This window comes from Ranitomeya variabilis, chromosome 1, assembly GCF_051348905.1.
Source record: "Ranitomeya variabilis isolate aRanVar5 chromosome 1, aRanVar5.hap1, whole genome shotgun sequence".
NCBI lineage: Eukaryota > Metazoa > Chordata > Amphibia > Anura > Dendrobatidae > Ranitomeya > Ranitomeya variabilis.
Window position 1 is genome coordinate 799,806,786 of NC_135232.1, and position 13,391 is coordinate 799,820,176.

Sequence of the window (13,391 nt, forward strand, 5' to 3'; positions counted from 1 at the left end):
CATTGTCGAGGCTAGTGATTAGCTGCAGCAGTCACATGTCTGTGTGTAGGGATGTGCTATCTGCAGCAGGAAATACAGACCAATGGGGGACTGGGCAGTGTCAAAGTGGAAGAGTCCACTACTAGGACAACCCCTTCTTAACCCCTTTAACCCCCAATGTGGTTTCCACGGTACTGACCAGGCCAATAGAAGTCAATTGAGACCCAAACGTCAGTGATTTAACCCCTTCGCCCCAAAGCCTGTTTTCATCTTCCTGACCAGGCCATTTTTTACAATTCTGACCACTGTCACTTTATGAGGTTATAACTGGAACGCTTCAATGGATCCCACTGATTCTGAGATTGTTTTCTCGTGACATATTGTACTTCGTGAAAGTGGTAACATTTCTTCAATATATCTTCAATATAACTTGGGTTTATTTGTGACAAAAAATGGAAATTCTGTGTAAATTTGGAAAATTTAGCAATTTTCAAACTTTGAATTCTTATACCCTTAAATCAGAGAGATATGTCACACAAAATAGTTAATAAATAACATTTCCCACATGTCTACTTTACATCAGCACAATTTTTTAAACAAAATTTTAATTTTTGTTAGGAAGTTAAGGGTTAAAAGTTGAACAGCAATTTCTAATTTTTCCAATAAAATTTACAAAACCATTTTTTTAGGGACCATCTCACATTTGAAGTGATATTGGGGGGTCTATATGCTAGAAAATACCCAAAGGTGACACCATTCTTAAAACTTCAGGGTAACAGAAAACACGGATGCCAAAATTTGTTGTGCAATTTCTCCTGAGTATGCTGATATCCCATATGTGGGGAAAAATCACTCTTTGGGTTCACGGCAGAGATCAGAAGTGAATTAGCACCATTTGACTTTTTGAATGCAAAATTTGCTGAAACAATCAGCAGATACCATGGCGCGTTTGGAGAGCCCCTGATGTGCCTAAATAGTGGAAACCCCCACAAGTAACCCCATTTTGGAAACTAGACCCCTCAAGGCATATATGTAGATGTGTGGTGAGCACCTTGAACCCCTTGGTGCTTCATAGAAGTTTATAAATTTGAGCCGTGATAACAAAACAAAAATCGCAAAAATGTTTTTAGCCCCAAATGTAGCATTTTCATATGGGTAACAGGAGAAATTGCACCATACAGTTTGTTGTGCAATTTCTCCTGTGTACACCAATATCCTATATGTGGGGGAATACTACTGTTTGGGCACACTGCAAAGCTCAGAAGGCAAGAGGTGCCATATTGGAGTTAAGATTTTTTGGGAATATTTTGACGGTGCCATGTCACATGAGGTGCCAGAACAACAGAAACCCCCTATATGTGAACTCATTTTACAAACTACACTCCCCAATGAATTCATCTAGGGGTGCAAGGATCATATTGATGCCAATTGTGTCTCACCGAATTTTATACCATTGAGCGGTGAAGAAAGAATAAATTACATTTTTACCACTAAAATTTTGTTTTAGCCCTAAGTTTTTAATTTTTCTAAGAGCTAATATAATTTTTTTTTTACAACAAACTGAGGTCCATTCATTCCTGAGTGCGCCAATACCATACATGTAATCAGGAAATATTTTTCAGGCACAGTGCAAAGCTCAGAAGGGAAGGAGCACCATACTATAGTGCAGATTTTACTGTTGTGGTTTGCGAGTGCCATGACCCACTAGGAGAGACCATAAGGTGACAGAAAAGCAGAAACCCCCATAAGTGACCCCATTTAACAAATTATACCTCTTCATGAATTCATCTAGGGGTGCAGTAATCATAGTGACACAATGGGTGTGTCACAGAATTTTATACTATTGGGCAGTGAGAACAAAATAGCTACATTTTTACAACCAAAATTTTGTTTTAGCCCCAGATTTTACATTTGCACACAAGTGGGTAAAAATGGCACCAGAATTTGTTCCACAATTTCTACTGAATGTGGCAATAACCCATATAGGGCTGTACAGTACTGCTTAGCCATACGGAGAGACTCGGGAGGGACAGAGCACTATTTGCCTCCTGGAGCGCAGATTTTCCTAGAATAGTTTGTAGACTCCATAGAAAGAGCACCTAAATACTAGAAGAGCAGAATCCCCCCTCTACTGACCCAATTTTGGAAATTATACCCCATTGGGAATTTATCTGCAGGTGTATTGACGATTTTGACTCCTTGGGTGTTTTCCAAAAATAAGCAGCATTGAATGCTGCCAATTGAAAATTGAAAACTGTCGTTGGACTGACCAGTACGCTGTATTGACCAGTACGTTGGACTGCCCAGTACCTTATACTGACCAGTACACTATGCCCAGCTCATGCTTCTGGAGACATGCACCCGTAAGTTAGACGGGATCTCATCGCTTCAGAAATGCCAAACATGTGGATGTTATATGTGGTTTAGGTACACTGTGGGGCTCAAAAGGAAGGTGGGTATTTGGATTTGGGAGCACAGAATTTGCTGAATTTCTTTTCAGGGGCGAGGAGCCATTTCACTTTTCCAAGTCTTTGTGCTACCAGTAACGTGGAAGCCTCTATATTTCCGTTAACAGATGACAGATCTGAATGAGGACTCGCTTTTTTTGTGTGGATTGAGTTGAAACTTTTAGCGCAGGATAAATGTGCGCTTACGAGCCTTACTGAAATCTTTCTCACACACTAAAAAATGCTTTTTATTGCAAAAACTAGTTTTTTCATAGCCATATTTTGAGAGCTATAATTTTTCCATATTTCGGGCCACTGAGTCATGTGAGAGCTTGTTTTTTTGCAAGACGAGTTGACATTTTTATTGGCGCCATTTTCAGACATTTTTTGATCACTTTCTATTTTTGAGAGGCAGAATGAACAAAAACCAGCAATTCAGCATTTTTTTTATGTTGCGTGGTAAAATTGATAAGGCAGTTTTTTTCAGTAGGATTACAGTGATACCACATTTATTTTTTATGCTTTACACCAGGGGTGGGGAACCTCTGGATTTGGATGTTTCGCCCCCAGCAGTTCGCCCCTGGGTACATTTCGCCCCCGCGCATTTCATCCCCAGCATTTGTCCCCAGGATGATACTTACCTGTCGCAGTTGCAGCTCCTTGGGTCACGGAGTGCAGTCTAGCGGTTCCCCGTGACGTCAGATGGAAACAGTTGATTTAACATGTCACAAAAGTGAAGCACTCTGTACAGTAGTTTTGTGACATGTGGATTGATGACGGACAGGAATTCATGAACCACAAGGACAAATGGGGGTGAACTGCTGGAGGCGAAATGTACCCGGGGACGAACTGCTGGGGGCGAAACATCCTATAACCAGAATCTCAGGCCCCAGGGCCATTTACGGACCTCGATGACCTTTTATCAGGCCCCAGAGCAGATTCTCAGGGACCGCATTCTTGGGCAGGGAGCTGTATTTTGATTACAACCAGCTCATTCATTTTTTATTGCTCTGTTAGCACACACACACAGTGATCACTACTGAACACTGAAGGGCATGCAATGAAAGATTACGTCCAGAAACCAGTGCCAGAGTCAGGATGTACTTTGTGGGCCGAGTTTGTACGGCCCCTGAAGGATGGTATAAATATACAGATGGCCCTTCGTAGAAAAAAGATTCCCCACCCCTGCTTTACACAATAAAAACTATTTTATGTCAAAAAATTATTATTTTTGCATCGCTTTATTCTGAGAGCTATAATTTTTTAATTTTTCCACTAATGGAGCTGTATGACTGCTTGTTTTTTGGGGGACATGATGTCGTTTTCAGCTGCACCATGCTCATTTATATTAATCTTTTTGATTTCATTTTATTTCACTTTTTGTTCGGTGGTATCTTGTTAAAGCTTTTCCAGGCACAGAGAAGAAATGGAGTCATTGCACAATATAGTTTGTGTTGAAACACAAATATTGCATCTCTTCACAACCAAATAGTTATCTGGGCAACACCCTGTACAAATTGCAGGTTGTATCTGCCTGAGGGGAATGGAGCTTGTCATGCAAGCTTCTTGCTCTGTGTTAAACAGATAAAAGGCCATATAGCTATAATTTCGCCATTATCAAACAATTCATAGGTGCATCTGTAATCCCCATGAACAATACCATCTCCTAAGAAGTGATCATGTATGCTACAGAAAACATGAACCCAGGAATATATCATGTAATCCCTTGCGGTTCTTCATAATTTCTTGATAAAAAGTGTTAGGCCGGAGTCACACACAGCGAGATACGGCCGAGTCTCGCAGGTTAAAACCAAGCTCTGGCGCCGACACTCCGGAGCGGAGCGTGCAGCTCCATGTATTGCTGTGCGGACGCATGCTCCGCTCCGGAGTGCTGGCGCCAGAGCTTGGTTTTAACCTGCGAGACTCTGCCGTATCTTGCTGTGTGTGATCCCGGCCTTATTCTCTAGTTACCTCTTGAGGAGATCACAACCCTGCAGTCTCCCTATTTCCCGGTTTCAGGTTGGGCGGACACTCCTCCTTGAGTGACAGTTCTGATGAGTAGAAGTGCTGTAGTATTAGTAGAACTATAAAGCTCAGCACACGTTCTGCTTTAACACATTTAACTATCAATGTTGTTTTTCAGAGTCTACACTGCTAACACTGTATTTGCCTCAAGGGATACCAGTGCACATGGCTTGGTATAGAGAAAACCATGATCCAAAGATTGTGATTACACAGAACTGATAAAAGCAGTTTGTCAGAAACTGACAGAGAGGAGGGAGATGAGTAGCTAACTGATGTGTAGAAATCAATGTGCTGGAGAGAGGTGGATGGTATATTATGATTCAACTCCTCTCTTGGAATGTAACTATTTCACTCAGCAAGGCTCTGGTGGTCAAGCTCCTCGGAAACATGGTGTAAACTATGTAAGATAAAAGCTCTCACAGCAGGAGAATGACAGCAGATAGAAAAAGCAAGATAAATGAAGCTCTTTAATTGTTTCATTCAAATGGTGCAGATAAAATGAGGTTCCTTCCACAAAGCAAAGGCTACTTTCACATATCAGTTTTTTTGCATCAGGCACAATCCGGCGAATTTTCAAAAAAACTGATCGTTTTGTTTTCGCCGGATTCGTTTTTTTCCCATAGAGTTGCATTAGCGCCGGATTGTGCCTGATGTCCCAACGCTTCATTCGTTTTTTGCCGGATCCGTCCAAAATTTATTTTCTGGCGGATGGAGAAAACATCCAGAGGAACGGTTTGTCAGTAAGGCGGAAAACCACACAGTCTGAACCGGCCAAAAACATATGAAACGCAAGAAGAAATTGCCAAATCTGGCCACCGGATCCAGTCTCTCTCTCTCTTTCTCGTAACAGGAAGTCCAAATTGTATGCCCGATAAACAAAAACGGATCCAGCCAAAAAACGGATCCGGCGCATCAGTTTTTCACAATTTGCACCGGATCCGTTTTTTTCAAAAAGAGACAGATTATGCCTGAAGGCAAAAAACTTTTGTGTGAAAGAAGCCTTTAGAGACACAGGCTGTTTTACCATAGCGCCCCAACAGTTCCGCATTCAGCAGGACTGTCCCGATTTGAGAGTGAAGTCCCGCTTGTTCAGGGCTTTGTTCTGACTTTCACTCAGTCTCTCATTGCAAAGTCTTCTCAGTGTCTTTATTGCTTTACAGCTCCTCCTCCTCCTCCTCAAGGCATGATCGACATCTCTGCTCTACACACCATAATTAAATAAACAATACTCTCCTTTTTTGTGATCTTGTCTCCCTGGGAATCAAATGTAACACCCCAGGGTTCCTGATTGTTACAGTGGTATTGCCTTCCTCACGGGGAGGGTGATGCCATACTTGGAAGCAAGGAAGGATCCCTTTAACAGGTATCACAAACATGCAGCAAGATCTTACTCCAGGCCAGAAGGGGGAGCTCTGATCCAGTTTATGGGTGGCTCCCCTATATACTGTATATTCTGGCTGGAGGGAAAGTAGGGTCAGTCTGTGAGAGAGTCTGAGAGAGGAAAGGAGGGGCCGTGCAGACGAGAAGATCTGCAGCTCCTGTGATCAAAGCAGGGGCCGTGCAGAGGGGAGAAAGGGATGGAATAAGTTGTAGAGAGAGTGAAGGAGGACAAGAAGCAAAGGAGAGTGAAGAGCTGGAGGAAAGCTGCGACTGAGCTTCCTCCACGCTGAAGTGCAAGGAATCGGTAGCCGGAGAACTGAGGTTGTGGGGGTAACTTTATGCCCCACATCAGAAACCGGCGGACAGCTGGATTTCAAGTCAAGTGTCCACCATAAACACCTGAAGGCACAGTAACGCATAGAGCCCGGGTCGTGATAGAGATCCTGTTAAAAGGCTTGAGTTACCTGTCATGCGGGTTAGTGTCTTACCTAAAGGGGGACAGAGAGAAATTGAGGACCTTGTGAGAAGCCTAAGGCAGCAAGGGACTACAATATAGCGCATCTAGGAAGGCTTCTAACCCCACCTGGTTAGGGGATTCCTGAATCGCTTCCAAGCTGGCCGGATCATACCAGCACCTGTGACCCGGTACCCTGGACTGCGGCTGCCTTGCACCAGTAAAGAGGTAAAGAATTAAAAAAATAAAGTAAAAAAATAAAACAAAAACTCTTAAAAAAAAAAATAAAACAAATATATAAACCACACTCTCCACTTCTGTTTTCTAGTTAAAAAATAAATTAAAAATGTAAAAAAACAAAACACATTTTACATTGGCGTGTCGTTAAAAGTCTGATCTATCAAAATATAAAGTTATTTAAAGGGAACCTGTCATGTCCGTTTTAGCATGTAAACTGTCGCCACTGTGTTGTTAGAGATGCAATGTGTATCACTAAGGCTACTTTCACACTAGCGTCGGGAACAACCCGTCGCTGTGCGTCGGGCCGCCGTTCCCGACGCTAGCGTGGTCTCCGCCGCACAACGGGGGCAGCGGATGCATTTTTCCCACGCATCCGCTGCCCCATTGTGATGTGCGGGGAAGTGCGGGGAGGTGGGGGCGGAGTTCCGGCCGCGCATGCGCGGTCGGAAAAAGCGGACCGTCGGGAGCAAAAAACGTTACATGTAACGTTTTTTTCTCCCGACGGTCCGCTACCACACGCCCAAGCATCGCAAAACGGACGCGACGTTTTGCAATGCGTCGCAAATGCGTCGCTAATGTTAGTCTATGACGAAAAAACGTATCCAGCAAGAACTTTTGCTGGATGCGTATTTTCGGCAAAACGACGCATTTGCGACGTATTGCAGTTAACGCTAGTGTGAAACTAGCCTAACATGTTTTTTTTCATTAAAAATGGCCCTGTAATCATGTCCAAAAAGCACTTCATATAGTTATAGCGTACCTGCTCATTTATTCATACGGGTGTGCTTAATTTCATTCAGTCATAGTTGGAGCTGTCCACGAAATTTGAATCATGCTCCCAAGGTTGCGCCAAGGTTACTCAAATCCGCTTTAAAAAGTCCAGCGCATGCGCAGTGCATCGTAGAGCCGCGCTTCCACAGTGTCAATTGGGGAACCGCGCATGTGCCGTGACGAGTGGTTCCTCGCGCTTGCGCTGTGACGAGCGGTTCTGGTCACACAGTCAGTGAAGCTGGGTAGTACACACACAGCTTCAGTGCGCAGGCGTGGGGAGCAGCTCATCATGTCACATGCACGGCTCCCCGTTTGACACTGCTCAACGATAAATTGCGCAAGCACGGGAATTTTCAAAGCAGATTTGAGTGATGTCGATGCAACCCTGGAAACATCATTCAAATTGCGTTGGCAGCGCCAACCGTGACAGAATAAAATGAAGCACACCCCTATGACTCAATGAGCAGGCACAATATAACTATATAATGCGTTATGGACATGATTACAATTTTGATGTAACCGTGCGAATTCACCACGTCCAGTACATTGTACGCATGATATTTATCATGCAGAGACTCGGTCTGGAAAGGCGCGCCGCATGTCCGTCTCCGCAGGGAAGCCGCGGGCATCAGTGCATGCATAGTGGACATGGGATTTCTTGAAATCCCTTCCACTATGCTGTAACATCTGGACGCTGCGGGTTGGACGCTGCGGATGTACGAAGCGTCAAACCCGCAGCGTTTCCTGACTGTCTGAACATACCCTAACAGCCGTGGGTGGATCAATGTCTGACAGCGGCATTTAACATGCTCGTGCCGGAGGCGTGTCACAAGACCGCAGGTTGGCATGACAACCCGGGGTCTGCAGGAGACCCCTGTGATTGTCATTGCCGGATAGTTATGAGCGCCACCCATTGGCCGGCGCTCATATCAAGTGAGCATTTCTGCTACACAGAGAAGGGCTGAAGCTCGCTATGTGTAGTACAAGCGATCAGAAGAAGCAAAGTAAAGTGTAAAAAAAAGTTTTTAAAAATATAAAAAAATATATAAAAGTTTAAATCACCCTCCATTTACCCCATTCAAAATAAAACAAAAACAAATAGAAAAAATAAAAAATACACATATTTGGTATCGCCATGTTCAGAATTGCCCGATTTATCAATATATAAAAATAATTAATCCAATCGGTAGACGGTGTAATGAGAAAAAAATCAAAACACCAGAATTACATTTTTTGGTCATCGCAACATTGCAATAAAATGCAATAACCGGCGATCAAAAGATCGTATCTACACCAAAATGGTATCAATCAAAATGTCAGCTCGGGACACACAAAAATAAATGAAAAATGGAGACTTTTTTTTCACAAACTTTGGACTTTTTTTCACCACCTAAATAAAAACAGAACCTAGACATGTTTGGTATCTATGAACTCGTAATGACCTGGAGACTCATAATCGCAGGTCAGTTTTAGCATTTAGTGAACATGGTTAAAAAAAAACAATTGTGGAATTGCACTTTTCTTTTGCAGTTTCACTGCACTTTGAATTTTTCCCCGTTTTCCAGTACACTATATGGCCTTGTTCAAAAGTACAACTCGTCCCACAAAAAAAACAAGCCCTCACATGGCCATATTGATGGAAAAATAAAAAAGATATGGCTCTGGGAAGGAGGGGAGCGAAAAAAGGAAATGCAAAAAGGGAAAATCCCAAGGTGGTGAAGGGGTTAAAGGGAACTTGTCACCGTTTTTTACATGTCTGAACTAAGACATCAGCTCCTGTGCTGCATTCCTTAAAGGGGTACATAGCCCCCTGACTCCCCCTGTATACCCTCCAAACACCTTTTGAAACGCTCCGGTGTCCGATAGGCGTCCATGCTGAGGCCTCTACTCCTTCTCCTGGCTGACGTAGATGATGCCTCCGGCGCCATCCCCATAGCCGGGCAAAATCTAAATAATGTCAGATTTTCCATTTTCTGACTCTGCCCTTACACCCCCCTCGAAAAGTGCAAAAATATAAAAATGGATCAAAACGCCATATGCGCCCCAAAATGGTACCACTACCGATTACTCCGCAGCGTGCAACGAGCGAGCTCACACGGAGCCGTCTCTGGAACACTAAAAAAAAGTTACCGAGTCTCAGAAAATTGCCAAACATTTCTTTTTTTAAGTTCTGCATTTTTTTTCCCGTTTCACCTCAGTTGGAATTTTTTCTTCCAGTTTTCAAGTACATTGTGTCATAAAAAGAATGATGTCAAAACTTCCACGGCTCTCACACAGAACAAGGCCCTCACGTGGGCAGGGCCGTATTTGCCACTAGGCACGTCCTAGGGCGGGACAATGCGAGAGGGGGGGGGCGGCGGCACCTGAGCAAGTTTTTTTTCTGTGTTTTTTTTTTTTTTAATTAAAGTCCTGCATACAGGAGGGGGGGGGGGAGATGAGCCATGCATTCAGGAGGGGGGGAGATGAGCCATGCATACAGGGAGGGGGGGGAGATGAGCCATGCATACAGGGAGGGGGGATGAGCTATGCATACAAGATGGGAGGGGGGCATTATACAGTATGGAGCATCATGTGTGGCCATTATACAGTACGGAGCATCATGTGGGGCCATTATACAGTACGGAGCATCATGTGGGGCCATTATACAGTATGGAGCATCATGTGGGGCCGTTATACAGTACGGAGCATCATGTGGGGCCATTATACAGTATGGAGCATCATGTGTGGCCGTTATACAGTATGGAGCATCACGTGTGGCCATTATACAGTATGGAGCATCACGTGTGGCCATTATACAGTATGGAGCATCATGTGTGGCCATTATACAGTATGGAGCATCATGTGTGGCCATTATACAGTATGGAGCATCATGTGTGGCCATTATACAGTATGGAGCATCATGTGTGGCCATTATACAGTATGGAGCATCATGTGTGGCCACTATACAGTAATGAGCATCATGTGTGGCCACTATACAGTAATGAGCATCATGTGTGGCCATTATACAGTATGGAGCATCATGTGTGGCCATTTGTTATGATCTGGTGACCTTGGAGCCGCATGAAACTTTCTCTGGAGTCGGTGGAACCTGTACTGACCGCAATCCTGAACTAACACCGCAACTAGAAGTAGCCGTGGGGTGTGCCTAACACTCCCTAGACACCTCGACACAGCCGGAAGACTAAATACCCCTATAGATGGAAATGGGAATGCTATCTTGCCTCAGAGCAGACCCCCAAAGGATAGGCAGCCCCCCACGAATAATGACTGTGAGTAGGAGAAGAATAGACACTCGCAGGTAGAAAACAGGATTTAGCAAAAGAGGCCACTCTAGCTAAATAGGAAAGGATAGGACAGATAACTAGGCGGTCAGTATTAAAACCCTTCCAAAAATATCCACAGCAGATAATACAAAAGGTTCCACAATCTAACTAAAGACATGGAATCAGGGGCGTAACTACCGCGGTCGCAGCGGTCGCCATTGCGACCGGGCCCCGCAGGTCAGGGGCCCCGGGCCGGCAGGTCTGAGCAGGGCCAGGCTGGCCATCGGGCACTTCTGGCAAATGCCAGAAGAGCCGATGCCAGTAGTGGGCCGCTGCACTGTTCCTCCCCCGGAACCCCCCCCAGTGCCGCCGCCGCCGCCGCATTTAACTATACCGGCGTCTATGACACCGGTATAGTTCAATGCAATGATGGGAGGAGAGAGCGTCACCTGACGCTTCCTCTCCCATCATTCCCCGCTCTGCCTCTGACAGTACACTGCGGGTGCGCGATGACGTCATATCATCGCGCACCTGCAGTGTCCTGGGCAGACTTCAGCCGCCAGGAGCAGCGCGGGCAAAAGGAAAGGTGAGGAGAGTTTTTTTTTTTTTTTTCTTTTTAACCGGACTGTGGGGCCATTATCGGGGGGGGGGGGGGGGATGAGATGAGATGTGGGCTGTGCTCTATATATCCCTGTGCGGGCTCTGCTGTATATACCCCTGTGGGGACTCTGCTGTATATATCCCTGTGCGGGCTCTGCTGTATATATCCCTGTGCGGGCTCTGCTGTATATATCCCTGTGCGGGCTCTGCTGTATATACCACTGTGCGGGCTCTGCTGTATATACCACTGTGCGGGCTCTGCTGTATATACCACTGTGCGGGCTCTGCTGTATATAACACTGTGCGGGCTGTGCTCTATATACCACTGTGCGGGCTCTGCTGTATATAACACTGTGCGGGCTGTGCTGGATATACCACTGTGCGGTCTGTGCTGGATATACCACTGTGCGGTCTGTGCTGGATATACCACTGTGAGGGCTGTGCTGGATATACCACTGTGCGGTCTGTGCTGGATATACCACTGTGCGGTCTGTGCTGGATATACCACTGTGCGGTCTGTGCTGGATATACCACTGTGAGGGCTGTGCTCTATATACCCCCTGTGCTGGCTGTGCTGTATATACCCCTGTGCGGGCTGTGCTGTATATACCCCTGTGCGGGCTGTGCTGTATATACCCCTGTGCGGGCTGTGCTGGATATACCACTGTGAGGGCTGTGCTGGATATACCACTGTGCGGTCTGTGCTGGATATACCACTGTGCGGTCTGTGCTGGATATACCACTGTGCGGTCTGTGCTGGATATACCACTGTGCGGTCTGTGCTGGATATACCACTGTGCGGTCTGTGCTGGATATACCACTGTGCGGGCTGTGCTGGATATACCACTGTGCGGGCTGTGCTGGATATACCACTGTGTGGGCTGTGCTGGCACCCAACACCATGTTGCAGTGCAGGAGATTCCTGCAACAGTCCGAGGCGTATCTAGGGGAAGCGGGGCGGGGGAAGGTGGGGGGGTTGTGGGGGCGGGGGAAGGTGGGGGGGGGTAGGGGGTGGGGTAGGGGGGAGGTAGGGGGGGGCCCCATTTGGAAGTTCGCACCGGGGCCCATAACTTTGTAGTTACGCCACTGCATGGAATGTATATCTGCCACTCCAGAGAATCCAGCAAGACTGAGAAAATACTGACACAATCTAAGCTGGACAAGAAAACACAAAGAATAGCACTGAATTGTGAAGCACACAACATGTGTGCCACAGGGAAAAAGAACCAGACACTTATCTTTGCTGATTTGGCAGAAAGGCAGGAGGAACCAGGCAGAGGTCCTACACCTCCCAACAACAATTGACAACTGGCAAGGACTAATGAATCCTGCACGCCTAAATACCCCAGTCAGATCTGCAATCAGCAGATACACCTGACCAGGACTGCAACTCAGGGGCAACTGCATTACCACCTACAACCACCGGAGGGAGCCCAAAAGCAGAATTCACAACAGCCATTATACACTATGGAGCATCATGTGTGGCCATTATACAGTATGGAGCATCATGTGTGGCCATTATACAGTATGGAGCATCATGTGTGGTCATTATACAGTATGGAGCATCATGTGTGGCCATTATACAGTATGGAGCATCATGTGTGGTCATTATACAGTATGGAGCATCATGTGCGGTCATTATACAGTATGGAGCATCATGTGCAGTCATTATACAGTATGGAGCATCATGTGCGGTCATTATACAGTATGGAGCATCATGTGCGGTCATTATACAGTATGGAGCATCATGTGTGGCCATTATACAGTATGGAGCATCATGTGCAGTCATTATACAGTATGGAGCATCATGTGTGGCCATTATACAGTATGGAGCATCATGTGTGGCCATTATACAGTATGGAGCATCATGTGCGGTCATTATACAGTATGGAGCATCATGTGTGGCCATTATACAGTATGGAGCATCATGTGCAGTCATTATACAGTATGGAGCATCATGTGTGGCCATTATACAGTATGGAGCATCATGTGTGGCCATTATACAGTATGGAGCATCATGTGTGGCCATTATACAGTATGGAGCATCATGTGTGGCCATTATACAGTATGGAGCATCATGTGCAGTCATTATACAGTATGGAGCATCATGTGTGGCCATTATACAGTATGGAGCATCATGTGCGGTCATTATACAGTATGGAGCATCATGTGCAGTCATTATACAGTATGGAGCATCATGTGCGGTCATTATACAGTATGGAGCATCATGTG